The sequence below is a fragment of the Pleurodeles waltl genome, chromosome 9, assembly GCF_031143425.1.
Source record: "Pleurodeles waltl isolate 20211129_DDA chromosome 9, aPleWal1.hap1.20221129, whole genome shotgun sequence".
In the NCBI taxonomy this organism is placed as follows: Eukaryota; Metazoa; Chordata; class Amphibia; order Caudata; family Salamandridae; genus Pleurodeles; species Pleurodeles waltl.
In genome coordinates this window covers 609,921,361-609,947,891 of record NC_090448.1, presented here as the reverse complement: position 1 = coordinate 609,947,891, position 26,531 = coordinate 609,921,361, and the positions used below count along the sequence as shown (strand labels likewise).

General features: G+C 46.3%; 1 protein-coding gene across 5 annotated transcripts in view; it reads right to left on the bottom strand.

The window, feature by feature from the left end:
* LOC138259714 (leucine-rich repeat and fibronectin type III domain-containing protein 1-like protein) overlaps window positions 1-26,531 on the bottom strand; it is a 3,031,897-nt gene that overhangs the window by 2,630,164 nt on the left and 375,202 nt on the right. For 2 of the 5 annotated variants that reach the window (XM_069207605.1, XM_069207607.1), the window contains exon 3: window positions 13,519-13,634. The exons of the other annotated variants lie outside the window; for them this stretch is intronic. The gene's annotated coding sequence lies outside the window, so the exon portion shown is untranslated. The remainder of the gene's footprint in view (window positions 1-13,518; window positions 13,635-26,531) is intronic. 5 annotated transcript variants of the gene reach the window in all.

Genomic DNA, 26,531 nt, shown 5'->3' with positions numbered 1-26,531 from the left:
GACCTCTTATTGTGACTCACAGTGTAATGCAGAAATGATTTGTAAATGATCATATGACTGCTAAGCATTGAGGCTCAGATTTACTTTGATTTGCATTAGGGTTGTGTCACTTTTGTAGTCAGACCAGACACAAAACCCTGTTTTTGCACTTACCTATCCGCACAAAGCCACTTTGTGTTATTTAGAAAATACAACTGAATGAAGTGCATGGTACTCCCTGCATTACTTTATGTTGGGCAGGAATTACATGAGTGGAGCATGGGCATCCCCATGCATCCATTCATGCATTTTAATGCAAACCCAGATTTACGAACCCTTGTAAATCTAGATTACACCAAAATGGTACACCTACCCAATAGAGGCGTAACAAGGAGAAATATTTTTATTTCTCCTCATTCATTCTTTTTACCCTGTGTACTGCATTACGCTGAAAGCATGGAAAAGGAATATACCTCTAACAAATGTTGTTGTGCAGAAAGGTATCTTTCCTGCACACAAACAAATCCTCTCTATAACTCAGGCACCCTTGCAACCATGGTGCAAGGGTGCCTGCGTTGGTGCTAGGCTGCACACAGTGTGATGGCGCAAGGACATACAGAAATGCTCCATATGTCTGTAAATATGGAGCTCTCTCCCTTTCACACAACACAGCACAGACATGATGAGGCTCAAAGAGAGAGAGTAAAAGAGGGAAAGTGAAGGTAGAGAGACTTCGATCAGAGAAGGAGAAGGGAGATAGAGAAAATGGATGGACGGAAGTAGAGAGATTGTGGCAGGAGACAAAGGAAGTGGGCCTGGTTTGCGCATTTTCGCCAGCGCTACTTTGGGTTCCCTAGTCCGACTCTGACAGTAAATAGATGCAAAGTGTAGGTTGTCAGTTTCTGACAGTTTATTCTCTACTCACAGCAATGATCACGCAAACTTCAAGCACAATATGGCTCTCTGCCACCAAGCAAAATATGGCTCACCGCCACCGGATTAATATTTATAAGGGAGCATAAATTCCTTGCTATTGCACATTGCCTTTAATGAATTATTCACTTCCACTAGGGTGTGGCCACTCACAGTGCGACACAAAGCCTTTGCTGTGGGTACTCTCTCTCTGATCAGGCCTCCTACAGTTCATCCAGATTTCCAGCCTTAAGAGAATTCTCAAACATCTTCGGGAGTAGGCATGGAAATGCACACTAATGATGTCCACAGCAGAATATTGCAGTAATTTGCATTAGCCTGTCCATATTTTTCCCACCCGGATTTTTTTTTATAGGTGTAGAAGTTCCTTCCACAACAAAGGGAAACGTGGACACACACTCCTCACACTTACTCCTATCCTTTGTGAGAGATTTATGAGTTCGGACCGGCGGTCGTGGCAGTAGTGTGATATAAAATTATGAGGGGCTCTGATCAGCACTGACTGATGATATCTGTTAGAAATGGGGTTTTTGGTTGGCAGTCAGGTAGCCCTCTGTCCAAGCAAGAACCCTCACTCTAGTCAGGGTAAGTCACACACAATCCAAAATCAGCCTGTGCTCACCCTCCGGTAGCTTGGCACGAGCAGTCAGGCTTAACTTAGAAGGCAATGTGTAAAGCATTTGTGCAATAAATCATACAACACCATAGCATAAGACTACAAAAATATACCACACAGTGTTTAGAAAAATATATAATATTTATCTGGGTATCTTCAGGTCAAAACAATCAAAGTTGCAATATGAATTTGTAAAGATATCACTGAAAAGTGATATAAAGGGGGTCATTCCGACCCCGGCGGTCAAGGACCGCCGGGGCCGGGGATGCAGGAGCACCGCCAACAGGCTGGCGGTGCCCCGCAGGGCATTCTGACCGCAGCGGTTTGGCCGCGGTCAGACCAGGAAAACCGGCGGTCTCCCGCCGGTTTTCCGCTGCCCTGGGAATCCCCCATGGTGGCGCAGCTTGCTGCGCCGCCATGGGGGATTCCGACCCCCTCACCGCCATCCTGTTCCTGGCGGTTCCGACCGCCAGGAACAGGATGGCGGTGAAGGGTGTCGTGGGGCCCCTGGGGGCCCCTGCAGTGCCAATGCCAATGGCATGGGCACTGCAGGGGCCCCCGTAAGAGGGCCCCACTTTGAATTCCAGTGTCTGCTTTGCAGACACTGGAATTCGCGACGGGTGCCACTGCACCCGTCGCACATCCTCCACTCCGCCGGCTCCATTCGGAGCCGGCTTCCTCGTGGGGAGGGGTTTCCCGCTGGGCTGGCGGGCGGCCTTCTGGCGGTCGCCCGCCAGCCCAGCGGGAAAGCCAGAATGGCCTCCGCGGTCTTTCGACCGCGGAGCGGCCATATGACGGCTCCCTCCAGGCGGGCGGCTCCCGCCGCCCGCCGGGGTCAGAATGACCCCCAAAGTGTCTTAAGTCTTTGGAAAGTAAACAAAGTCTCTTTCAAACACAAAGTACCTGGTTTCTGGTGGAAAATCTCCTCAGAGGGCCACAAAGGAAGAGGTGCGTGGAAAAAGGGTGTGTGCGTCGATTTCTCCCCAGCACACATGGACTTGCGTCGTTATTTTCCACGCGGGGAAGTCGTGCGTCGTTTTCTGGCGCGCGGACAGTCTCTTTCTGTGGGTCGCAGGGATTACCAGATGTCCCGGGTCTGTGCGTGGATTTTCCAGCTTGTTTTCCGGCTGCGCGTCGTTCTGCGGGGCTGCGCGTCGAAATTACGATCTCACGGCAGGCGTCGCATTGATTTCTTCTCCAGAGGTCGGGCTGCGTTGTCCATGCGAGGCCGTGCGTCAAAGTTTCGATCTCACGGCAGGCGTCGCGTCGATTTCTCCTCTAGAGGTCGGGCGGCGTTGTCCTTGCAAGGCCGTGCGTCAAAGTTTTGATCTCACAGCAGGCGTTGCGTCGATTTCTCCTTGGAAGTCGGGCGGTGTTGTCCTTGCGAGGCCGTGCGTCAAAGTTTCGATCGTCCCGAAGGCGTCGCGTTGATCAGCGTAGGAGTGCGGCGTTTTTCTTGCCGCGGAACAAGCTGTGCGTCGAAAAGTTCGGCGCACGGAGCGTCCAAGAGGAAGAGAGAAGTCTTTTTGGTCCTGAGACTTCAGGGAACAGGAGGCAAGCTCTATCCAAGCCCTTGGAGAGCACTTTTACAGCCAGACAAGAGTTCAGCAAGGCAGCAGGCCAACAGCAAGGCAGCAGTCCTTTGTAGAAAAGCAGACAGGTGAGTCCTTTGAGCAGCCAGGCAGTTCTTCTTGGCAGGATGTAGTTTCTGGTTCAGGTTTCTTCTCCAGCAAGTGTCTGATGAGGTAGGGCAGAGGCCCTGTTTTATACTAAGTTGTGGCTTTGAAGTGGGGGTGACTTCAAAGAGTGTCTAAGAAATGCACCAAGCCCCCTTTCAGTTCAATCCTGTCTGCCAGAGTCCCAGTAGGGGGTGTGGCAGTCCTTTGTGTGAGGGCAGGCCCTCCACCCTCCCAGACCAGGAAGACCCATTCAAAATGCAGATGTATGCAAGTGAGGCTGAGTACCCTGTGTTTGGGGTGTGTCTGAGTGAATGCACAAGGAGCTGTCAACTAAACCTAGCCAGACGTGGATTGAAGGGCACAACAAAGTTTTAGTGCAAAGAAATGCTCACTTTCTAACAGTGGCATTTCTAGAATAGTAATATTAAATCCGACTTCACCAGTCAGCAGGACTTTATATTACCATTCTGGCCATACTAAATATGACCTTCCTGCTCCTTTCAGATCAGCAGCTGCCACTTCAACAGTGTATGAGGGCAGCCCCAATGTTAGCCTATGAAGGGAGCAGGCCTCACAGTAGTGTAAAAACGAATTTAGGAGTTTTACACTACCAGGACATATAACTACACAGGTACATGTCCTGCCTTTTACCTACACAGCACCCTGCTCTAGGGGTTACCTAGGGCACACATTAGGGATGACTTATATGTAGAAAAAGGGGAGTTCTAGGCTTGGCAAGTACTTTTAAATGCCAAGTCGAAGTGGCAGAGAAACGGCACACACAGGCCTTGCAATGGCAGGACTGAGCCAGGGTTAAGGGGCTACTGAGGTGGGTGGCACAACCAGTGCTGCAGGCCCACTAGTAGCATTTAATCTACCTGCCCTAGGCACATGTAGTGCACTCTACCAGGGACTTACAAGTAAATTAAATAGTCAATCATGGATAAACCAATCAGTAGTACAATTTACACAGAGAGCATATGCACTTTAGCACTGGTTAGCAGCGGAAAAGTGCCCAGAGGTCAAAAGCCAACAACAACAGGTCAGAAAAAATAGGAGGAAGGAGGCAAAAAGTTTGGGGATGTCACTGTCAAAAAGCCAGGTCCAACATGACCCCCTACCAGCCTAAAGCCAGGGGAGAACAATCACTATCCTGATGTACTTCCCTGTTTGAGGCGACAGAACAAGGACCAAGGCCCACAACAGCAGGGGCATGCTCCAGTTCTTCGCCTTCCTGACTCCAATTGGATCTCTCTGTCCATACTCTCAGGGCCCACTAAGCCAACCCATGGGGAACCTTTCTCCTTACCTGCGGATCCCATCTGTGCAGCACCTAACCTTACTTTACTCACAGATGTATCCCAGGAGCAGGATAGTACCACCATGACCAACACAGTGGTGTTGCCCACTCTACCCCCGGGTTGTGACACTTGTCCCCTCCCCAGGGATAACTCTGTCCACCCGGACAGCAAGCCACAGTGATTACTGACAGCTGCCAGGGATGAGAGCCAGGCTCCAGGCCTCTCAAAGCTCCTCAACCACTGTGGCTGTGTAGAGTGGGGGGCGGTAGCCCCAGGTGCTGGGCACCCTTTAACCACTCTCCCTTCCACCAGGTCAGGGATGACAGCCTGAACCTGGTCCTCCCCTCTGGGGCTCTGTACCCTCCCTCCTGGAGCGGTACCCCCAGAGTCCAACATGGTCAGGGTGCTTACAGAAGTCGCCCTGTACCATTCCTCCACCAGTGCAGGGCTGTTAACCTGCAACTGGCCCTCGAACCTGGGGTCTGTACCTTCATGTTGGACTAGGGCCCGGGGTGAGGCTTCCCTCCCCTGCCCTCCCTTCTGGGGCCCAGCACCCTCCAACTAGGAGTGGCCTCCTCAGAAGACAACATGGTAGGGGCACTGTTATCAGTAGCCCCTCCCTCCAGGTCCGGGGGGACACCCTGAACCTGGTCTTCCAGCCCAGGGTCTGTACCCTCAGACTGGATCACTGCCTGGCAAACCAGGACTTTCTGGGAGGCCTACCCCCCACCAGGTCAGAGTTTAACCTCTGCACCTGACCATTCAACTCAGAGTCACCACCCTGAAGTTGAACAATTGCCTGGCATGCCAGGACTTCCTGGAGGGAACACTGACCCTCCACCAGGTCAGAGTTTAACCTCTGAACCTGGTCATCCAACCCAGAGTCAACACCCTGAGGTTGGACAATTGCCTGGCACACCAGGACTTTCTGGGAGGCACGCCTACCTCCCACCAGGTCAGAGGTTAACCTCTGAACCTGGTTCTCCAACCCAGGGTCACCACCCTGAGGTTGAACAATTGCCTGGTACGCCAGGACTTTCTGGGGGGCACACCTAACCCCCACCAGGTCAGAGTTTAACCTCTGAACCCGGTTATCCAACCCAGAGTCAGCACTCTGAGGTTGGACAACTGCCTGGTACACCAGGACTTTCTGGGGGGCACACCTACCCCCCAACAGGTCAGAGTTTATCCCCTGAACCTGGTTAGCCAACCCAGAGTCACCACCCTGATGTTGAATCTTTGCCTGGCATGCCAGGACTTCCTGGGGGGCACTCTCACCCCCCACAAGGGACACACCGTCCCCAAGGGCCACACAAGAGTCTGGTTGGCGCAGGTCTCCCGACCTCTGCCCATCCGGCAGAGTCTGGGTTTCCCCCAAACCAGAAACGTTTTCACCTGGGTCATTCCTGGGGGGCTCTGCTCTCAGAGCTGTCCCCTGACTCTCAAGGTCCTCCACTGGGGTCTGCAACCCCCTCTCAACCCTATGTCTGGACTTCTGCACCCCCTCACTAGGAGGGGTACTGCCAGACACCAGAACTGTTGGGATGCTGGCTACAGTCACCCCCCCAAGTTCTTCTGACACTGCGGGGCTTCCCTCAAAAGGTGGCCCTACGGTACAGGCTAGGCTTCCCTCCTGGTGTTCCCTCATGGAACCCTCTAGGACCTGGGATCTACCTGGGACACTACAATCCTTTCCCACCTCACTCGGTTGGGAACCACCTAGACCACTCCCTTCAGGAGCACCCCCAAATGCCTCTTCAGACTCTTTGGTACTCACCCAGAAGTCTGCCTCCATTGTAAGTTCCCTGGGGTCAGAGAACTCACACTCCACCTGGTGTTGGCGTAGCTCTGGAAAATAAGGACCAGACATATGCTCTCCAGCAATTACATCATTCTGCCCTTCACATGTATTAACCACAGTACCCTTCACCCAACCACCCAGTAACTCAACCTTGGAAAAGCACTCTACCTCACCCTCCTGAGACTGGTGAGACAGTATCTGTCTGTCCCTGACACTCAACCCATACTCTTCTGGGATGTCTCTACACTCTATATCCAGGACGTCCACCAGGGGGGAACCCTTTTCTCTGTCACTCTCTGCTAGAGTCAGTAAAGTGTCCCTCCCCACAGTAGGAATATGACTCCCTGTGCCAGTTCCCCAATCCTTCTCAGGGACCCTGTGCATAACGGGAACTACCTCATACCCTTGAACCACATGGGGTGTGTCAACTCCCTTCTTCAAGTTGGGCACCACATCTCTGGGCTTGTGCCCTTCTTCAGCAGTACTAGATGCAAGATTTTTGCTGCCACCATCTGAACTGGACTCAGCCCTTCCGGCCTCCAGTTTCAGCTCAGCTCTTGAGCTGCAATCTTTTCTTCTTCCAGGGCTAAGAGTCTTTTTGCCTCAACCTCTGCAAGATACTCCTCTAATTGTTGCTCCTGTCGCCTTTGACCTTGGAGCCATTCATCTATTTCTGGGTCACTGTCCTCATCTGAGTAGTCTTCCTCCTCATGTGAGCAGTCTTCCTCCTCATGTGCGTAGTCCTCCTCCTCATCTGAGGGGTACTTAGTCATTTGGTTTCTTGCTGCCTCTCTCTCTGCCCATCTTTCCTCCCCCCAGACTATGTAGTTATGCAGCATCTCCACCTTAGTAGATCTCCTTGCTACAGGAAGGCCCCATTTTCTGCAAAGCTTCCTTAGGTCAGCCTTAGTGAGGTGGTCAGTACGAACAAAGAATGAGTAGGTACACAATCCCATTCTGATAAGATCTTATCAGCAAAAACCAAAATCCAAAGTCCAAAATATCAATAGTAAATCCAGGAGGACATCAGAGAACCAAAAGCCAAAAAAGATGAAAAATCAAGTTGACCTTCAACTGTGGGTAGGTAGTGAAATACTTAGCTACTGTAAGTCACTGCACAAACACAAGTCCTATCCTCACCGCTGATCACCAATGTTAGAAATTGGTTTTTTGGTTGGCAGTCAGGTTGCCCTCTGTCCAAGCAAGAACCCTCACTCTAGTCAGGGTAAGTCACACACAATCCAAAATCAGCCTGTGCTCACCCTCCGGTAGCTTGGCACGAGCAGTCAGGCTTAACTTAGAAGGCAATGTGTAAAGCATTTGTGCAATAAATCATACAACACCATAGCATAACACTACAAAAATACACCACACAGTGTTTAGAAAAATATATAATATTTATCTGGGTATCTTCAGGTCAAAACGATCAAAGTTGCAATATGAATTTGTAAAGATATCACTGAAAAGTGATATAAAGTGTCTTAAGTCTTTAGAAAGTAAACAAAGTCTCTTTCAAACACAAAGTACCTGGTTTCTGGTGGAAAATCTCCTCAGAGGGCCACAAAGGAAGAGGTGCGTGGAAAAAGGGTGTGTGCTTCGATTTCTCCCCAGCACACACGGACTTGTGTCGTTATTTTCCACGCGGGGAAGTCGTGCGTCGTTTTCCGGCGCGCGGACAGTCTCTTTCTGTGGGTCGCGGTGATTACCAGATGTCCCGGGTCTGTGCGTGGATTTTCCTGCTTGTTTTCCGGCTGCACGTCGTTCTGCGGGGCTGCGAGTCGAAATTCCGATCTCACGGCAGGCGTCGCGTCGATTTCTTCTCCAGAGGTCAGGCGGCGTTGTCCTTGCGAGGCCGTGCGTCAAAGTTTTGATCTCACGGCAGGCGTTGCGTCGATTTCTCCTCTAGAGGTCGGGCAGCGTTGTCCTTGCGAGGCCGTGCGTCAAAGTTTCGATCTCACGGCAGGCGTCGCGTCGATTTCTCCTCTAGAGGTCGGGCGGCGTTGTCCTTGCGAGGCCGTGCGTCAAAGTTTTGATCTCACGGCAGGCGTCGCGTCAATTTCTCCTTGGAAGTCGCGCGGCGTTGTCCTTGCGAGGCCGTACGTCAAAGTTTCGATCTGCGTTTTTCTTGCCGCGGAACAAGCTGTGCGTCGAAAAGTTCGGCGCACGGAGCTTCCAAGAGGAAGAGAGAAGTCTTTTTGGTCCTGAGACTTCAGGGAACAGGAGGCAAGCTCTATCCAAGCCCTTGGAGAGCACTTTTACAACCAGACAAGAGTTCAGCAAGGCAGCAGGCCAACAGCAAGGCAGCAGTCCTTTGTAGAAAAGCAGACAGGTGAGTCCTTTGAGCAGCCAGGCAGTTCTTCTTGGCAGGATGTAGTTTCTGGTTCAGGTTTCTTCTCCAGCAAGTGTCTGATGAGGTAGGGCAGAGGCCCTGTTTTATACTAAGTTGTGACTTTGAAGTGGGGGTGACTTCAAAGAGTGTCTAAGAAATGCACCAAGCCCCCTTTCAGTTCAATCCTGTCTGCCAGAGTCCCAGTAGGGGGTGTGGCAGTCCTTTGTGTGAGGGCAGGCCCTCCACCCTCCCAGCCCAGTAAGACCCATTCACAATGCAGATGTATGCAAGTGAGGCTGAGTACCCTGTGTTTGGGGTGTGTCTGAGTGAATGCACAAGGAGCTGTCAACTAAACCTAGCCAGACGTGGATTGAAGGGCACAACAAGGTTTTAGTGCAAAGAAATGCTCACTTTCTAAAAGTGGCATTTCTAGAATAGTAATATTAAATCCGACTTCACCAGTCAGCAGGACTTTATATTACCATTCTGGCCATACTAAATATGACCTTCCTGCTCCTTTCAGATCAGCAGCTGCCACTTCAACAGTGTATGAGGGCAGCAGCAATGTTAGCCTATGAAGGGAGCAGGCCTCACAGTAGTGTAAAAACGAATTTAGGAGTTTTACACTACCAGGACATATAACTACACAGGTACATGTCCTGCCTTTTACCTACACAGCACCCTGCTCTAGGGGTTACCTAGGGCACACATTAGGGATGACTTATATGTAGAAAAAGGGAAGTTCTAGGCTTGGCAAGTACTTTTAAATGCCAAGTCGAAGTGGCAGTGAAACTGCACACACAGGCCTTGCAATGGCAGGCCTGAGCCAGGGTTAAGGGGCTACTGAGGTGGGTGGCACAACCAGTGCTGCAGGCCCACTAGTAGCATTTAATCTACCTGCCCTAGGCACATGTAGTGCACTCTACCAGGGACTTACAAGTAAATTAAATAGTCAATCATGGATAAACCAATCAGTAGTACAATTTACACAGAGAGCATATGCACTTTAGCACTGGTTAGCAGCGGTAAAGTGCCCAGAGGTCAAAAGCCAACAACAACAGGCCAGAAAAAATAGGAGGAAGGAGGCATAAAGTTTGGGGATGTCCCTGTCAAAAAGCCAGGTCCAACAATATCCCAAAATGTCATTTTGGCTATCGGTCCCACAAAACCCTTGAGGCAGGTAGGAGCAAGAGTTTCCTAAGGTGGGAGCCCCCTCATGGTAGCACCCCCACTTAAGAACCAGTAAAGTCTACTTACACTCCTTTGACATGAAAAATGTTGTGGGTGTTCATCAAGCAACAACATTCTGTGCACGCCAAGCATTTCCATGTCTACGACCTACACTCACTAAACTCTGTTTTTCTCACACCTTAAATTTCGTACTATTTCTGAAATGTTACCAAAAGTGCGGATTAACCACAGTAGTGAAAATGTTGGTTCCCCATTTGAAATTCTGGTCACAAATGTAACTATGTTGAAGGACGAGGTATAGCCAGGTAATGTCTTTTATGTCTAGATCCATATATTTTGCCTATTTATCTAATCAGTCCTAAACTGTGCAGCTAAAAAGGTGGAACTAAGATTTTTTCTTCCTGGTGTGTTCTCCAATATTGGATGTAAAATAGAGTAGACCAGTGGTTCCCAAACTGTGGTCCGCAGACCCGCAGGTCTGGGCTGGAAGGAAGGCGATTCTCCTCTGACAAACACCTGCATTTTTTAAATATTTATTGCTTCCCTTGAACAGTTTTAAAAGCACTGCATTCTTCCTCATACAGCTTGAACAACAAGATTACTCTAGTGATTAATGTCCCTGCTGGAGAGAGACAGGAGTTTTGTCTTGTTGCAGTTTTGACTCAAAGGTAGCACAGAGGGTCAATATGCCTGCTGCAAAGAACCTGCATCAGGCAAAGAACAGTATTTTATGTGCATAGCACAGTCGGTTACTGCTTTTGTTTCTTTTCTTACTGTGCAGTACATAAGTCACAATCATAATCTAGCATAGTGAGCTATGAACTGCCATTAAGGAGATGCATGTAAACTGCAAGGCACAAATTAGAAAAGTTTTTTTTTCCCTAGACTCTTATTTTCCTTGCACTTCTAAATAAGGTTTGCTTGCATAGAAATACATTCTTGATATTAAAGTCAATGCTAATCACTGTGCTGTGTTCTGAATCCTGAGTTTGTACTTCTCCAAACTAAGCACTCTTAGAAGATGCCTACCAGTGTGGATGATGTGAATCCTACACCTTGTTTTCCCCTGTAAAGTGCTCTGACTCCCTACAATGGTATGAGAGGTGCTATAAAACAAATTAATTACATGTGATAGAGAGGCTATGGAGAGATGAGAGGCTCTTATGATTGTACTTCCTTTCTCCACCCCATATTTATGTAAAAAAAACATTCTCAGACCTATATACCTAAAGATAAAAACAGGAATCGCTTGGGAAATGTTGAATCTGACCTGAGGATTCAGCTTTCCTAAATAAAACTAAATATTGAGAAGTTAATTGCTGAGATGCAGTGCCGACCTTCCCATTAAAATGTTTCAATTTTGCATATTTGTCCAAAATAAAATAATTTTATTGTTAGTAATTTGAGCGTTTGTTTGGTGTGCACTTGTTTGTGTATTTTTTGCAAATTACTGTTTTAGTGTTTGGAATTTAAATCGTACAAGTTGCTTGGGGGTCTCCGACTTTCAGTAATGACTCAGTGGGGCTCCCCAGGAGTCAAAAGGTTGGAAACCACTGGAGTAGACTGTTCAATGTCAACACTTACATTTAGAAGACACGACATCCATGCACACTTTTAGAAATGGGGTCTTTGGTTGACAGTCAGGTTACCCCCTGTTCAAGCAAAGACCCTCACTCTAGTCGGTGTAAAAGAGAATCACCCTCAGCTAACCTCTGCTTACCCCCTTGGTAGTTTGGCAGAGCAGTAGGTTTAACTTCAGAGTGCTAGGTGTAAAGTATTTGTACCAACACACACAGTAACTTAATGAAAACACTACAAAATGACACAACACCAGTTTAGGAAAATAGGAAATATTTCTCTAAACAAAACAAGACCAAAATGACAAAAATCCGATATACACAAGTCAAGGTATGAATTTTTAAAGATTAAACTCAAAAATAGCTCTTAGAAACACAAACGTCATTGGTAAAATAAAAAAACTTTATAATGATTTTTTTTGTGTCGAATAAAATGGGCAATGACAAAATGTAGCAACAAACTAAGACTGCGAAGCTGATTGGTGCGCTGAGAGTGAATCAGACACAACTGCTGTTGGCTCCTGACTCAGGATTACAATCTATGTACAACATTCATCACATATGGTATTGTCTGGGTGTTTTTCAGGACGTAAATTGCAGAATAAATCACGTGCAGAATTGCACACATGTACTGTCTTCACACCTCAGATGGGGTAACAAAATGGACCATAACTGCACTGTACCCACAAAGTGAATTGGGGCACATAGTGTGCTTCTGGTAATTACTAAACCTCATGCAGTCGGTATTTACCAAGTACACTTGTAAATTGTGAACCGAGTATAATCAGGGGTCATAGTGACATGTTTTAAGAGTGCCAAATCAACACAAATGCTGTCATATACACAACTATGGAAATGACAATGTGACCTAAACCATTGTTTTTAAAAAGTCATTCACATTTGAAAAAGGGTATAGAGATCACCTCTAACCAACTAGCTATACAAACATTGACATAAGGCACAGATACAGGGATGAAATGAAAAGACAGAAACCTAAAGAAATAAAACCAAGAGACTATGAAAGATACATGATGACAACGTTACCGTTATTTTGAACATTACTGAATGGCGTTGGTCATCTCTTATTGTTTGAAAATTACTTTTTTCCTGGTACCGTATATCAAGGGTGTCCTTCATGGTCCAATAGGACAGGTTTCATATCAGATTTTCATTCTTTATGTAGAAGGTCATTCTAAAAACGATTAATCAAAATGGTACATTGTATCTAGCTATTAGTTGCCCTGAAAACCTGACATGGATCCTGCCCTCCTGGACCTCTGTTCGACATCCCTGCTTTATAAATTCAACAGCGTGTTGGTTTCTCTATACGTTTAAGATTCCTGTGCATATCGCTCACATCCAAACGTATTGGTGCAAATAAGTCACTGATAGGACAGGGTTGGTCGATAAATGAGTGAAGTAATGCGAACTTTTGAAGTTAAGGTCCGGACAGAGATATTGTCAAAACATAAATAAAAGGGGCAGACTTTTTCTAATTGTCATTTTGGGTCTTTTCAGCAGAAGTGGACTCTAGGGCTGGGCATATTCAGTAGTACACCAAGCCAGCATGTGCTGCATCAGGTTGAGTGCAATAAGAAGTGCTACGTTGGAAAGGTTTCTTAACATTATGAAACACGAAGCAATTTTGGTTGGAAAAGCTGAATTGATGTCAGCACATTGATTTGGCGGAGCAGTAGCTTCCATTTCTCTCTTTGCGTAAACATAGGTATCTTCTACACACGATCACAAAAAGACAAAATTGTTCTTGCTAAGCTCCAAAACCACATTAGCTCGGGCATTGCAATTTACTAAGAGCATTGATGGCAAGATTTGAGTTTGTTGAAAGTAGGAATGTTTAATGCACAAAACGTTCTTTTGGATCATATTTGTTTATTCTGTGCCAGCGATTTACAGGTCCTCAATGTTATTAGCATTATATCTACTTTCCGTGGTTACAGTGTTTTAAGCAGAAATATAAGCGCAAGGGCCCCGGGTTTTTAGGGGCCTGTCGGTATGTACCAAATATTAAAGGTGTCCAGTATCAAGGCTGCCTGGTCTTGAGTCCATTTTATTCTCATTCCTTTTACCATTCTTCAATTCCTGTCTGCTTACCTCGTTCTGGCAGGTTCGTTTTAATCCCTCCTTTCTCCCTTTGTCACTGTTTTTCTATCATCCTCTTCCACATATTTCACCCTTTTTCATTTCTCTCTTTTGTTAACGGTAAAAGTCTGAAGATGAGAAAAATTTCCCGTGTTCACCACAGACTACATAAATACAGTACATTTTAAAACAGAACAATAAGCATTACACAGGGATAGAATGTTTTATCGAGTTCAAAATCAGGAGTCACAATAACCCTATGAGTGCAGTAGTTGTAAGGTGAATTGTTTTATTTTCTACAGGTGTCACTCGTCAATAATGTGCTGACAAACGCTATTAGCAATGTGCTGGAAAAGCAGGACACCAGCCTAAAAATATTTGCCAAGTGTGAAAAACAGGCGACATTGCACACCCTCAGAGTGCAGTTTTCTTGGCAGCTTTTTGGTGCTTGTAGAATTTTGGAGAAATAAGAGCGATGTGAGCAACAGCTATTACCCACAAGACTCTTTTTTATTAGGGGTATGCGAAATGCGTGTAATTTCATTTTGCGTAATTGTGCGAAATTTCAGAAAATGTACACAAACTGAAAATCTGGCATTTGGCTATATATTGTAGCATAAAATGCATCAATGTGATGACGCATTTCAGTTAAAGAAATGTAAAAATCACAAGAGCCCCAAACAGAAGCCACTCAAGTTCTTTTTGTTTGTGTTGTTTCCGTGCTTCTGCTGTAGGATTTAGCCTGAACAATCTTTAATTATGTTACAAGGCATATTGGTGCAATATTGGGAATTTCCCATAACAAGGATTACCATGGCGCTATGAAAATTTCACCCAGGCCTATTTTTATCCCACAAATGCAATGTTTCGTTCTGTTCTTTGATGTACCGTTTCACCTTTTGTCTTCAAACATATCAGAATAAGCAGCAGTTCTTCAGACTAACTGGAAATGGGAAGAGAGAAGCCAAATTCTTATTTTACCATGTCTTGTGGGATCATTGATAGAATATCGGAAACAAATAACATAGTGTGGACAGTATATCATGTCAAAAATTTCAAGGACTAAAATATCTATAAAGTAAGTCCAAATAAGTACGTATAGATTTACTGTTCCTAACTTCCTGGTCTACATATCTTGAAGATATATATATATATATATATATATATATATATATATATATATATATATATATATATATGTATATATATATATGTGTGTGTTTGTGTATATATATATATATATATATATATATATATATACATATATATGTACATTGTGATGGTACATATATGTCAATTTATATATAATAAAACTTTGCTTACCTCTAGAAACGTACCTTCATGATATTTTTGTCCTTTCTAATCTTGATACAATATTTCATCCACAGGATATTTTTGTCCAATATTTTGTCTAAACACCGATTTTTTCCCTCGCGTCTATCTGTTTCCATTACTCCTGCATATGTCTCAGTTTTCTGCACTTTTTGTTTGTCATCAAATTCCGCTCTTTCAGCTTCTGTTTTGTTATTCTGATGCACCTTATTGATGGTTTACATGAAAGGAAGCTTTCAGGGATAAATATTTGTTGTTCTTTTTTCCACGTATTTCCCTGTCTTATAAAGAGTTTGCTGTGGAAGTGCACCTGCTAAAGACATCTGTTCAAAACCTATAAATCACAGAGAGACTCAGATTTTTAGCTTGCCAGACTGATGAGTACCACATTCCAAAATGTGATCTCTCTGTATTTAATTGCCCTAAGGTCACTTATGAACCCAGTAGAAGGCACAAATGTGTTTTCTTATTGCAGGTGTCAATGTGTGTTGGTTGGGTCTTTTGTGTGACCGATCCTGACACGGCCCAGCAGTGGCACTGATCAAAAACAGATCTAGAGACAATCCACTTTTACATTTGTCCTTGGCTAAAGTCAGTCAGTCTAGTTTCCTGGAAGAGTTCTCAAAACAAGGAAAGAAAACAGTGGATTCGACCCTTAATGTCTCTGCTGGACTTGAATGACAGGTTGCCATCACCTTAATCTATCATTATTTGTTCCATGACTGAACGTTGCAGTGAGAAGTTAGAGGGAGTAAAACTTGACGCTGAGCCAACCCTCCCAACACCTTCTCTCAGGATTCAGTGGGGTCTGAGTAGAAAATAATAATTAGTAAAAAGATACTCTCCCTCGTCTTTCCCATCAAATATAACAGGCAAACTAATCCATGAAACCATTTACTTTTTCAGGGATTGTGAAAAGATTATGAGCACAAGATCTGATACATGTGGCTTTCACATACTATGATCAGAGCTTATCTATTGCTCATACCTTTTTTCTCTCTACCTAGGCAGCCTTGACCACAGGTTCATTACTTTCCAAACTAGCCTGAGAGTGAGAGAAAGTCTGTGATTTAGACCATGCGGTCCCCAGATCCTGCTTTGATGTGCAGAAGTCCAGCCACTGGCTGGCTTGTGTGCTAGATAAATACAAAGGTTCAAAGAGATCCTACATATTCTTTGTGACAGTTCCTTCCAGTACCAAAATTATTCCCATTGGAAGAACCTGAGGTCTCCATTACCTTTGGAAAGTGAAATACCAAGGGGCATATTTATGAAAAGTGGTGCAGCACCACCTTTCTTGCACCCCTTAGCGCCCCCTAACACCACCATGGTAGCACCATATTTATAATACAGCACACCATGGCAGTAGTTAGGGTGACTAGTGTCATAATTTGTGATTCTAGTCCGGCATAGATTCCTTTGCACCACTTTTACAGCCCCCTGTGTCAGAATGTCCCCCTTGCATACATTATGGCTGGTGCAGGCATAATGCGGAGCAAGGGGTTACAAAGTGGTGCAATGCAAGCGCTGCGCCACTTTGTAACTATGGTGCATGGGAAATGCCACCTTAAAACCACATTTGCGTCCAAATAAATGCCGCAAATGTGGCACTAGGGGCTCATAAATATGCCCCCAAATTCTAAAGATACTGCCCAATCGGATCTCTAAAGACATTGGTTTTCTGAGTAAATGCTTTGTAACCACGACTATTGAGGTGGATAATATTACATTGCTGGGATCTTGTTTTCTCTCTGAAAATGTTGCATTGTGACTTTTATTAGATGACAATAAGTTAGTGATCAGATACCATATAGACTCTCTTTCACCCAGACTTTTAGCTCCTGGTGAAATAAAGTAGACTGAAATTTCAAGTATATCGGTACCTGTAATTATCGGGTCTAATAACTCTGGGCACAATAATTCTGGGACTAAGGGTAGTCACTCTCCAACCGCCTGGTGTGCTCCTCTGATTATGTCCGTCTATCCACCACATTGGTGGCAAGCATAATCAGATGAGCACATCAGACATGTAGAGAGTGACTGCCGATAGTCCCGTGTGGTGAAAGGGATTTTTGGAAATTCTACCACCATAGAAGGAAACAATTAAATTTCTAGATTGGAACATCACCTACAATTGGGGAGCTCGGTCACAGAAGCGAGAACTATTCTATTGTTACTATGGCCCACAGAAGGTGTGACGTCTGAGGAACGTGCACACAACTTGAACGGTTTAATGTGGACCACAATCTTACTGCTAAGGGGTGGTGCCAGCATTTGTTCGAGAAACATCTGTGCCATACTTTGGTTGAAGAATTACCAGTCTATATATCTGTTATCTTGAAGAAGGTGAGTTAAATAATCAAACCGAAACTATGACATCATCGTCTATAGATGGATAATGACTTGAAGATGAGAAGTCACAGAGGCTTATTTGTAACAGTTTCTACAGATTGTGAAACAGATGCGACTGGATTCTGAATTTGAATCCCTATTTAAATTTCTTGTGTTTCATTCATTTAAGTTTGTCAATTTGTTTATGGTTGATGTATGTTTCGCTTTAACCTAACCTGTCAGCATGCTGCCAAATTTAAGATCTGTGCTTATTCCAGAAAAAACTAGGAGCAAGGAGGTACTTGGCCTAGAAATTCCAACCTTTACGTAATACGTTCTCCAATCATGCATTTTCTGGATCTGGAACAGGTCTGAGGAAAATGCTTCTTAAAAATTCCTGTCATTTTATACATCTTAATATTTTGCAAGGAGGACGTAAACACTATTTTTATCATATCTCTTCTTGTTAGGACATTATTAATGGCTCAGTGCTTTTCAAGTATTTTTTATTAGGATACTGCACTTTTCGCCAATTCCTTTCATGCATTGTTGTCTTTGAATTGCATTTTTATTCTTTTAGAACTTGTTTATTATATAGTTATGGACTATCCTTCGGGGCTATGATAAGCTTCATAAGTGTTCTAAAACAGTACACTGAAAATGAAGGTTCATTAGCTCATAATAGAGCTACATCTAATTCAAATTAATGGGAGTGCGTACACAAATCATATACTTGTTTTAGAAAAAAAATATGATCAGGTCCATTTCACATTTTCAATGAACCTGCGATATGAAAAACAAAGAAATGCTTTTTAATTCTAATCTATGAAGCATCAAGTGAACAGGGTCTGTAAAAAGCCAAACTATGTAATTGAATGGCTGTGGCTTCTGAAACGCAGGTTTCTACAAATAGGCGAACACTGTGCCTACCAGATCCTCTCCCTGGCACCAAACTGTTACAGCCTGTGGAAGCAAAGTTATTCCCCTGGACAGTGACATGCCTGGCCTAAGTGCTAACTCACGGAAGATCCCGTTTGCACTGCCAGCTAACACAGTGGTTTGCTCGGTGGTGGCACTGAGACAGCTGACCATGTGGGCTTATGAAGGAAGACTCCATCCCTGGCCCTTCGTGAACCTGGTTGTTTTGTGGCTGCGACTTCATTCAACTCATGCTGACTAAATAAGACTCTAAGACCCGTGTTAACAGTTGGACAGAATTCCAGTTCTGTCAGAATATTCATATACACCGGTAATACTTGGCCTTTGTATTACCAATACTCCTGGCATCACTAATTCCAGTAAGTCCGGTATTGGTAATGGGAATAAGGTCCAACATGTAATGAGGATCTAAGTGTAGTATGGATATGGTATCAATTCCACCCATAACAACTGCCTTGTCCCATCAGAGAATGTGTTTCTTTTCTTCTTTTCTTCACGTTCATCTCTCTACAACTTAATTCCTGGTGATGTTGGCAGTTGCCCTTCATTTGATATTAGAAATGTGCTTCTTCACTCTGTAAAAAAGTCTGAAAATCCTCTCATTTTAGAGACCTTTCTTATACATGTCATTAATAATGTGAGATTTATGCTGCATTAGCAATGCAGAATCTGGGCATAGCTTCTTGCTAATATACTGTGCAAGGTAATTACTAATACAATTATTCTCACTTGAAACAAAAATGAAAACTAAAATTATCCATTTTTAGACCTTGGAAAATTGCTTATGTGATATAGAGCCGATAATATGAGTAATGGATCTTATTTTGTAAAGAAATGACACAATCTTATTTTTCTTATTCAATTTCTTTTTTTAACTGATTGTGTTCTTTCCTGAAAGTGTTGAGCATACCATAATTAGTAAGCATCACGGTCTCATATTAGCTTTGAACAGCCGACTCATACATGGCTAGTGCATAGTAATAAATATTCTTAGAAAGGGGTTTCTATTTGGCAGCGGTTTGCACCCTGGCCAAGCTTGGACACATTCTAGTCATGGTAAGGGTCCACACAGCTAAGATAACCCCTGCTCACTCCCTTGGTAGCTTGGCGCTTGGCACAAGCAATCTGGCTCATCTCAGAGGCTACGTGTAAAGTATTTGCACACACACACAAACACACACACACACACACATACACAGTAACACAGTGAAAGCACCACAAAAGAATTCTACTCCAGTTTAGAAAAAAGGCTAATGTTTTTTTAATAAAACAAGACCAAAACAACAAAAACCAACATACAGAAGAAAATATATGACTCTTTAAAGACTAAGGCCCTCATTACAAGTTTGGCGGTCTTATGGCAAGTCCCCCACACTCGCGGCTGCCATAAGACTGCCAGTAATGGTGGTACAGTGACCACCGTATTATGAGTCACAAACTGAAGACTGCCCAAATACAGCCACAAATCCTAAACCACCAGGACTATCGGGGGCGGGAGAGAGATAGTCCCAGCACCGCCATGCCGACAACATCCCACCCTCTATATTGCGACCTACAAATCAGCACCGCTGTCATTGCACAGCGGAAAACCATTGATAGTGTGAATTGCCGTGGTCTACAAATCACCTCCACCAGAACCCAACACCACATTGGACAGTCTGAATACCCTGCACCTGACACACATACCATGCCCACCTGCTCACTGCACTATATATCACACACTCACACCCCCCCCACAATCCTTTGCAACTACAATTACTAAAAGAGACATTGAGGAGCACACCAACGAAGGACACTGAAGATGATACCATAGGCACTAACACACTTTCCAACCATCACACAGCACACTACTGCACCAGGATCAAAACACACACATTGCAACTGCACACAAACACCAGAAACCACTAGCACACACAACCAAACACCCCCATCCCACCAAGCACCCTACACTGCACCCTACTCACACAACACACCCCCCCCCCACCCACAACACAACCACCATGTCCTGTCAGAAGCACCCACATTTCACAGATGATGAGTTGAGGGTTATGGTAGATGAAATCATCAGGGTAGAGCCACAACTGTTTGGAGCTCAGTTCTTGCAAACCTCGAGAGCCAGGAAAATGGAGTTATGGTGGCGGATTGTTGACAGGTTCAACTCAGTGGGCACCCATCCACGCACAAGGGAGGACATCAGGAAGAGGTAGAACAACCTGTGGGAGAAGGTGCGTTCCCTGGCATCACGTCATTCGATTACCTCAACAAGACTGATGGTGGGCCCCACCTCCTCCCCTGAGTTCACATCATGGGAGGAGGTGGTCTTGGACATCATGCATCCTGAGGTCCTGACTGGAATCATCAGAGGACTCGACTCTGGTACAACACTCCCCAGGCACCAACCACTCCCTAATCCACCCTATCTCACACTTCTGTACCCCCAATCACCCCACGCCCCTCCCCTTCATACCACACCACCCCACTGCCCCACACAGTCCCTCCCTAATGCACAGATACCAATCACAATGCCAAGCACCACAACTCCCACAATGCATCACTCCCTACACATCAAAATTTCACAGTCCCACATCACAGTGGAACATCTGCAAGGAAAACCATAGCACATGCCACACCAATTGGATTCTTCAACTGCGTTCCAACACATGGCAATGGCAGCAGTCCTCAATGGAAAATGGAAACAATGGCACAATCCGTTTCCCACAAGCAATGTCTGCATCTGTCATTGCCATCACTGAGAAGCAAGTTAATCTACTCCATGCCTCAGACGATGATGTGACCAAGTACATCTCCACAATATAACTCCCTCCCTTTCCATCCACAGGTCCCACTGCCACCCGGCAGTGGATGCCAGACACAGACAGCCCTCCTCAGGATGAAGGGCCCTCTGGATGTCTGGATATTGACGACTTGCCAGGCCCAACTGGGACAACTGGTCAGTCCACCACCACCAGTCGAACCCTGGACACATCGGAGTCCCCCACCCATGTGGCTAATACAGCACATCCAACCCTCCATCCCCAAACCTGTGTTCCAAGGACAGGTCAATCTGCAGTTTGCCCCACAGTACAAGGACCAGAGTCAAGGTCACACACCCAAGACAATGAAGGTCCTGGTGCAACTGGGAGTGGGCACACTGTGCCAGGGGCACAGGCACAGGGAGTCAGGGGCAGGGGGGTCCAAGGGATGGGGCAACCACACCAAACAACTGGCCAGGAGGCCATCTCCCAAGTGCTGGGACCATGCCACCAGTACTATGGGAAAGATCCTTGCAACCGTGCAGGAGAACTAGGGACTGCAGAGGAAATACCACCAGGAGGCCATGCAGCAGTGGCAGACCCTCAATGCTACCATGGCCTCCATTGCAGGGGTACTGAAGGAACTGACCACCATCCTGTGTGCGTCCTCCACCCACCAGCCGGCCCCTTCCACTAGCCACATTCCAACAGAGCCCTCTACTTCTGCAGCAGTAGTGGAATGGAGGCCCTGCCAGAGGAGCTGCAGACCACCATCCTCCCTCCCCCTGCAGCTGAGGAACCCCCACGCAAGTGAGGACCATCTATCCAGACAACCAGCCGGACCTGATGCCAAGACTAAGACCATTTCCAGTAAGTGACCCTCTCCTGAACATTCTCCCTTGTCTGCCACTGACACCCTGTTGATTCTCCACTGTCATGTCTCCATTTTTCCATGGCCCCTTGGATGCTGGACCTAGACTACCTACAGCTGGGCCAACTACTGTGATGAATTCACCCACCATGACACCACTCATCACCCATTGCACTTGTGACTCACATTAAACACCTTTGAGCACATCGACCTCCTACGTGTCTTTGTTGTAATAAGTAAGATTTTCTGTTGTGTAACATGTCATTAAAGTCAACCCATTGTCCTGCAAAAGTCTGTGAGATAGACAGAAGGGGAGAAATATGCAGCAAGGATGATAGTAGAGCAGACATATTCTGGATACATGTATCAAGGGAGCCACAAGGAAAGGCAGGGACCAGAGTTGCACCACATGAATGCCCTGCATATAGATAAAGACAGGGGTAACTATCATGATAGGGGTCAATGTTGGCCACTCAACACACATACAGTAGAATGTTGAAATCCCTAGTGTAATTTGGCAGGTGGAATCTCAAACCATATGCCCATGTCAGATCCACATTTCCAATACTTCCACAACCAACGTTCCTTCCCTTACAGCTGACAAAACTCAACTAAAGGCATGTTCCACAGTCAGTAACAGATAGGTTACACATTCTACCGTTGTGGACTGTGAAGATAAGTAGCAATACTAATGACACCACTATGTTTGGCACTACAATTGCATTTGACATAGCAGTACAGGGAATATGGAACATGGACTATAACTTGCATGAGTGATGCAACACAACAGCAGACTGAAAATACCACTATCGTTTGAACAGTAACACCTCCTCTGATGGGCAATATGTTCCCCCCAAACCCACCCAGAGGGAGAGCTGCACTCAGCACCTCCACTGATGACAGACACCAGGAGGAGCTATGTCAGAAGGCAGACAGGAATACAGGTAACATACAAAACAGTTGACACATACCTGTTTCTCATGGGAAGTATTGTTGAACTAATTGTGCTCTAAAGTCAGCTGCATCCTCATCATCTTATCCCTCATCACTCACTATGTCCCCTTCAACAGCCACGGGTCCAGCTGCCATCTCCTCTACATCCAGCAATGGGATGTGACGTCTCAGGGTCAAATTGTGTAGCATGCAGCAGGCAACAACAATCTGGCCGACTGTAAGTTGTTTGTAGAGTAGGGCACCTCTGGAGATATGTAGACAGCGGAATCTGGCCTACGGTAGCTCAAAGGTCCTCTCAATGATAATGCTTGCCCTGTCGTGGGCCTCATTGAAATGTTTTTTAGCATCTGTAGTCAGATATCTCGAATGAGTCAAACTTGGTCGTAACCTGGGAGATCTATTGGTCAGCGAGACACACCACCTGGACATTAATGGCATAAAAGTTTTTCCGGTTCCTGTGCACCTGTTTATTTATCCTGGGTGCAACCGAGGCAAAGTGTGTGCCATCTATGGCCCCCATCACATGAGAGGCATGTGCCAAATCGTAGAAGGCAGCTTTGACAGTGGCCAATTCTGCACGTTAAGGGAACCTGATGTAGCAGGACAGATGTTTGAACAAAGCACACAGTACATCCTTCAACACATTACTGAACATCAGCTGTGACAGCCCTGCTGCTAAGCCCACTGTAATCTGAAACAACCCGAGGCAAGAAAGTGGAGAACTGACAACACCTGTACTGTGGGAGAGATGGCATTGGGATGACGTATGGCAGCCAACAGATCCCGCTGCAACTGGGTACACAGCTCCATGATGGCCTGACGGTTCGGACGATATGTCTGTATGGTGTGTCTCTCTTCCAGGGGAGCAAGGTTGAGTAGGGGCCAGTACACAGGGGCACGTCTCATTATCACCATTGCACGGTATATGTGAATAGCAGAGAGGAGAAGTCAAAAGTTGATGTATTCAATGTGTGAACATAGTCAATCTATGCAGTTGTCACTATATTTCATCCATGACGCACCTAAAATTCAACTACTAATCACTAATTACATGTAGAATGGTAGCCGCCTGTCCTGCTTGCACAGGACAGATGGAAGTGACCTCATTCCGCCGGCGTTACTCGACATGGCAGTAGGCGGTCTCAACCGTTGCGGAACTCCTCATTGGACAACATTCTTGCCTATGGAAGACTGCGGCCAATGGTGATCGCAGCCAGCAGTGGCGGTCATGTATGCGGCGGGCGTGACCGCCATTTACTGTGGCATAGCTCACATGACATGATGTGCTGCTGTGTTATGACTCTGGAAGCCAATATGCCATGTCCTGCAGGAGATAGGGACCCAGCCTTCACCCAGGTGGAGCTAGAGAAGCTTCTGGATGGGGTCCTACCCCTGCATGATCAGTTGTAAGGGGCACCAGAGCAGCAGGTGAGTTTTATGTCACTGTCCTGTCTGATAGTGATGTGTGTGAGGATGAAAGGCATTGGGATGAGGCAGACGGAGTGGATGCATGGAGATGGGTGAGGAGTCTGAGTGTTAGTGGTGCCATGACATGTGAGTGTGGTCATGAGATGTGTCAGATGTGTGATGTCCACTGATGTCCCTGTAATGACACTCTACATTACTTTGTCCTTCTGACTGTGCCATCCATGCAGGTCAGCGCCCATCAGAAAAATGGGATTTGGCGTGCCATTGCCAAGTAAGTGTGGACCCTAGGGGTCCATAGCTGGTGGAGCACCCACTGCAGAAAGCGTTGGGAGGTCCTGTGACGCTGGGCACGTAAGACTGCAGAGGCCCAGCTAGGGACGTCCTCTCAACGAGGGAGGGGTGGCCGTCAGACCATAACCCCCCAATGGCCTGCATTTTGGCAGTGGCCTACCCTGAGGTGGAAGGGCGCTTGATGGCAGCACAGCAGCCATAAGGGGATAAGTACACACTCACACCTCAATAATGTAATGCTTGTATGGCTTTTATTGACTACTAGTGCGAAGATGTAGCATAGGTCATTGGTAGATGCACGTCAACTATGGATATCAGCCACCCTGGAAGGATTGGTTTCAAAGCTGTGTGCCCATACCATGCAGACAGTGACTTATGAGGGCATTTACTTCCAATTTTGGATTTGTGTGGTCACCCTCAACAAAGTTTAAGAACCCAGCTCCTACCATCAGCATCAGTACACCTGATGTGTCAGGGCATTGCCATCAGTTCCAGCTTACCACTGTGAAAGAGGTAATTAGTGAGTCCTCAATCAGCTGCCATGTATTGTATGTGTAGATAGGCACAGTGGGCCCAGATGTCATTGTGCTATTTGTCAGTGGATTAATGGGCATGCTACCTACCCATGCAGGATTCTGTTGAGTAAGGAGTATAGCATATGTCAATATGAACGGCCATGAGAATGTGCCAAGTAGTGGGAATGTGTGACTAGTATGACCCTCATCAAGAACAATAGTGCAAAGGTTGTCATATCAGCAGTTTACATCAGCATTGCTGTAGTTTCCCCCATGATTTCCTACTGTTGTTGCATGCATATGTGAAGGCATGGCCTGCCATGGCATAGCAGCAGATAATGATGTTGTTACTCTGTGTGAATATTGGGTTGGTATTGACCCATTGCACCCTTTCTTAATCTGCCACCCTCCCTCCCTCTCCTCCTCTATCTTTATGTTCATCAGCATCATCAGGCAAAGGAGAAGGGGCACCGGCGAGTGGGGAAGCTGAAGCCCACAGGACCCAGGACGCTGACACCAGTGGAGACAAGGGGACCAGTGGGATGGAGGGCGAGGGGAGTGACACAGGGGAGACAGGATCAACAACAACATCATCAGATTCCTTCTCTGATGGATGCTCCCTGGTGGTGGTGGACCCATCTGGGACCATCCCAGCACCATCCTTGTCCACCAACCCCCTTACCAGCACCACCCTCCCTGTAGCTCCCCACCCAGTTGCCTGTGCCCACTCACCCAGGAGGGTGGGCACCTCTCTCCCTCCCTCAGTTACCCCTGCTGCCCTCAATGAGGAGGCTATTGACCTCCTGAGGTCCTTCTCTGTAGGGCAGTCAACTATCATGAATTCCAACCAGGGACTGGCATCACAGATACAGCAGTACAGTGCCTACCTGAAAGGCATGCACAGTGCCCCGGCGAGATCCTTTCAGGCTCTGGCCTCCTCATTGACAGCAGCCAGTGACCCTTCTTTTCCCGTTCCCTCTTCAATGACCTACTCCCAATTCAACAGCCCTCTGCCTTCACCCATCCAATTCACACTTTCATACCAACATGCATCCACATCAACAGACACGGTTTGCAAGGACAAATACAAGCACCACAAAAGACACCACTGCCATGCACACACACAACAGACACATGCAGACACAACAACATCCACTCCCTACGCGGACTACCCTACCACCTCCCCATCACAGACACTATACCACTCATATCTGCAGTCACCACATTATCACTCCCAGATCCTACCACAAGTGCCCTCAGTCCCATTGTCACCACAATAGCAGACCCCCCATACATGCACCCCATACACCACATGTGCACCCAGCACAACTGTCAACACCCCCACATGCAGAACATCCACCCTAACTGCAGACACCAGCACAACATACATTCACACATCCACCATGCCATCTCCCTGCATCTCCTCCCCCCTCCTCCCACTACACCAAAAACGCCCACACTCACCCACCCAACAGTCACACAGCACACACAAGGCATCCACGCTCACACCCACACCCAAGGCACCTCACCGTACACACCTCCCAACCACTACCTCTCCATCCACTCCAAAACGTTTATCCCATGACCAAACTTACACCCCTAAAAATGCTT